We start from the raw sequence: 4,606 nt of genomic DNA on the forward strand, positions 1-4,606 counted from the left end.
TAGACAGTGAGAAATCGCCCCCCGGGGGGATGGCCATGCCACAATCCCTTCTCCATTCTCCTCTTGGGATCTTGGGCACGCACGCACACATGCCCAGTGTGAGTTTAAGCCACTGGGTCCAGGACTTGAACCACAGTCGACTACATGGGAGTCCAGCAACATAGCCATTACACCAACTGCTGGTCCCACCAGGCATGATTTTTAAGCTGCGGGGTCCTAGGACTCAAACCGTGCAGTTGGCCATGTGGGATCCAGTCACCTCAATCTCCATGCTATTGGCTGGCCCAAATTACACCCTTTAAAATGATTAAAACTTACGATGAGAAGACTTAGGAATTGACATAAAATATTTTTTCAGAATTTTCTTAGGGTAACATCAGAAGACCACTGATCTACATAGGCGAACCAAACCAGGTAGAGCCTGAGGGGAGTTGAAGAGTGAAGCTCCAGGGGCTGGCAAGTGGCATAGTGGTTAAGGGTGCTGGACTCCCACATGGAGTCTGACTGTGGTTCAAGTCTCAGACCTGGTGGCTTGCTTTCTCACTTCTTCTCTTATTACTCTGTCCCTCTCTGGTAAAATTAAAATAAATAAACAAACAAACAAAAAAAGAGCGACACTCCATCTGCAGTAGGTGTCTTGCTATCAATTGTTGCCAGGCAGAAATCTGGGCCTACAAGACCGCTCCAGAGCACAGTGGTTAAGCCTTGTGCCTACGGAGCCAGATCCCGCATGGCTAACTGTCCCGACCCGGGGGGACAGCCGAACAGGTTTCCTGAGTGAAGGAGTGAGAGCCGGGACAAGCGGCGTAGTGTTACAGCACGGAGATGACAGTGTCGTCCGTTTATTGTGGGCAGCACGGTACAGCACAGAGACGACGCAGTGTCGCGTTGTCTACTGTGAGCAGCACGGAGACGACGCGGTGTCACAGCTCTTCAGGGTCGTCCGGAGACGATGTAGTGTTACAGCTCTTCAGGGTCGCCCAAGTTGTCTGGAGACGATGCAGTGTCAGCTCTTCAGGATCTTCAGGGTCGTCTGGAGACTGCGCGGCGTTTCAGCTCTTCAGGCTCTTCAGTTGTCGTCTTCCTGGTCGTCGTCTCGGTCGTCGTCTGGCTACTGTGGGCCAGGCATCGTGGTTATATACACTCTGGTGGGTTGTAAACGGTGGGTCGTGATTGGTTGTAAACGGTGGACTGTGGTTGTTAATGGTGGGTTATGATTGGTTGCTTTTGGACCAATCATGAGGTGCCGGATATGCAAATTTGAGGGATTCTAGTGGCCAATCAGAGCAAGGTTTCGAAGGTCAGGTTTTTGGAAGGGAACCAATCATGGTAATTGTTTGTTCTCTGAGAAACCTCGGCAGACTCGCTGGTGTGCAGCTTCCCACAGCTAACCACAACCTGAGTCTTAAACCCAATAGCTTGAAAAACACAACAGGCTCATGTGCATGCATACCTCAAATCTTGATGGGACAGAGACATGGAGGAAAAAGGATTGTGACGTGATTATACTCCAGTGAGGGGTTCTCGCTGTCTTTGGTGAGCACATGCACCTTCTGACCAAAAAAAAAAAGGAAAGAAACTTAGGCCTAGGAGCGTTCATTATTGACATCTAATTGGATGTGTTAGTGACATCCGCACTAGCAGACATAGAAGATGGGATCCCATCTTACTACGTCATTTTCAACTTTGTTATTCTATGTAAGTCTCTTGTTTAGACATTTTCTATGATTCCCCATAACCTACAGATCCAGGCCTTTTTTTACCCCCCAGAAGCTACCGGTATGCTTACTGGAAAGGGAGAGGAGGGATCACCATTCCTCCTCCACGGGGAATGGTCACGCTGCCTCTCTCCCTTTGGAACTTTGGGCACACGTTTATGGGCCTGTTATATTTCTCAAGCCGCTGGGCCCAGTGGATTCCAGTGGAATCCAGCTGCCTTAACCACCAGGCCGCCAAACTGACCCACCTCACATTTTAAATTTTGCCAACTTCTGTTATTTTTGTTAGGCTATGCATAAAAATAAAATGACTCAAGGTCCACTTCCAGGCTCATGGTGGCTTAAGGAAGTGATCTTCTGTCCTTTGACTCTAAGAGGCATTGACCACTTCCCACCTGAGAACGTTCTTCTGTGCTTGGTACGTTGATAGATAGCAGCGTGGGCAGTGGTGGTTCCTCCCCTTGACGCACACCACACAACCAAGCTGAGTAAGAAGAGGTTGAGACTCTACAGTCAGCTCACTAGGGGTGATTAGAATTAAAGAGTCAGGCTGACTCACTGAGCCTAGAAATTAACAGTGTTAATACATTTTACAGACTAAGTCAGAAGGGGGGCTTATAATTAACAAGGTGTGACAAATCCTACGTTTGCACACGAATGCTTGGCATTTATCTTTTGAAATGCACAGGATGATACATCCACCCTGCCCTTTGCCTCAGCAAATGGACCTTTCTAATAAGGGTGGGGCAAGAAACATTTTTTCGGTGACAGAAGAAATACTTAGAATAGTCAGGCAGCCTTCTAAGTCAGGGGAGCCTGGTAGAGGAAGGCTCCCCGGCTTGTTAGATATAAGTGAATTTAAAGTAGTAAATGATAGGTAGGGGGGTGCAAAACTTGCGAAGCTGGATAAAGTAGAAAAACTTTGCTTCAGGGAGAGATGAAAGAGGCAATGAATTTGCCTTCAATAAAATCAGTAATGCTAAGACATCCCGTGATGTGGTGGTTAAAGGAGTTGGATCCCACATGGCTGACCCCTCAGAGTGCTGGACCTGGCAACTTGATGAACACACTGGGCACATGTAAGTCCATGCCCAAAATCCCAGAGGGGAGCTATGGAGGAGAGACTGTGGTGTGGCCATTCCCCATAGGGGGCGCTGTCTCCCTCTCCCTCTCTCTCCCCCTAGTACATGTGCTCTCTGGCAACAGCAAAGATCAGTAGTGTGCATTAGTGCTTAGCAGAGGGTGTTTGCTTGGTGGCAGTGCCAGTGAGATGCCCTGCATGTGAGTTCCATGTCAAGAGGGACCCCTGCTGAGAACACAGACTGTTGGAACCAGCAGGTGGCGTAATGGTTACATTGCTGGACTCCCAGGTAGCCTACTGCAGTTCAAGTCCCGGACCTGGCAACTTAAAACTCACACTGGGTACTTGTGTGCGTGCATGCCCAAGAGTCTGAGAGAGAGAGAGAGAGTGGAAAAGGGATTGCAGTGCGACCATCCCTCCTGGAGGGTGATTTCTTGCTTTCTGTCTCCTGGCCCCCCTTAGAGCCCACGGGCCCTATAGCAAAAATCTCTCTAGGAAAAAAAAAAAAAAAAAAAAAGGGCGTCCCTGCGAACATGGAGCTGTGAGTGGTGTGGAGCGTGCGGGCCGTGGCCTGCAGCCGGCGCAGAGCCTCAGCACCCGCCGTGCCCTGCCTGCCGCAGTCCTGGCGGCTCCGGGTGAGCCCGGTCCGGACGCTGTGCACAGGACCGGATCTGCTGTCGGTGCGTAAATTCACGGAGAAACATGAGTGGGTAACAACAGAAAACGGCATTGGAACAGTGGGAATCAGCAATTTTGCACAGGAAGCTTTGGGAGATGTTTATTGTAGTCTGCCTGAAGTTGGAACAAAACTGAACAGACAAGATGAGTTTGGTGCTTTGGAAAGTGTAAAAGCTGCTAGTGACCTCTATTCTCCTCTGTCAGAAGTCACTGAAATTAATGAAGCTCTTGCAGAAAATCCAGGACTTGTCAACACATCTTATTATGAAGAGGGTTGGCTGATCAAGATGACACTGAGTCACCCTTCAGAACTAGATGAACTAGGCAGCCTGCGTGCGTGGGCGGTTCACCAGCCACGTCTGGAGAAGGCGCCATTCCCCCACCTGCGCTGCCCGAGAGCGAGGCTCTCCGCGGTGTTCCCAGGCGAGCCCCTGGGAGCCCTTGGTGTGCAGCCCCCTCGGTGCGTGTCCCCAGAGAGACAGGGTTGCGTGTGGCTCCCACGGAGCGGAACCCGATGAAAAGATGGACATGGAGGACAAGGAAGGCAGGCGACGGCGTCTGCGGTGTCGCAGAACTAGACTTAAAAATGACACCAGAGGAAGAGAAAGAGAGGGTCGACGGGAGTGCAAAAAAACAATCTAAGGGCCTTATATAACTTCTGTGAATGAGACTCCTGATGACGTTGGAGAATGCATCTGAAAGGATTGAACTTCCAAGTTTGGGATGAAATCGACCATCCACGAGATGATTAGAAATTGCTGCAGGACCACAAGAAATATGGAGAAGTAGGAAAATACCTCTCCTCCAAGGGAAAAGGATAGCTCCTCTTTATCCACACACAGTTCAATGGAAGTCATGGAAATGCCTGATAAAGAATTCAGAACATTTATAATGGCAAAGCTAACAGAGATGGAAGAGAAGAGAGACAATGAACTGCTGAAGAGGAAGGAGGAAGAAGTTGTTGAGTTCCAGGAGGTGAGGAAATTCATGCAAGATCTAAAAGAGGAATTTCACACATTACAAAAGAATCAGATGGAACTGTTAGAGATGAAGGCTATAATACAAGAAGTCAAAATTTCCCTTGAAAGTATTAAAAGCAGACTAGATCATACAGAAAATAGAATCTCAG

General features: G+C 48.9%; 1 pseudogene; it reads left to right on the forward strand.

Annotated features, from left to right (window-relative positions):
- The first annotated feature begins 3,332 nt into the window (after positions 1-3,332).
- LOC102493985 (glycine cleavage system H protein, mitochondrial-like) overlaps positions 3,333-4,606 on the forward strand; it is a 2,924-nt pseudogene continuing 1,650 nt past the window's right edge.

Source organism: Tupaia chinensis, unplaced genomic scaffold (assembly GCF_000334495.1).
Source record: "Tupaia chinensis unplaced genomic scaffold, TupChi_1.0 Scaffold000450_1, whole genome shotgun sequence".
Classification (NCBI taxonomy): Eukaryota; Metazoa; Chordata; class Mammalia; order Scandentia; family Tupaiidae; genus Tupaia; species Tupaia belangeri.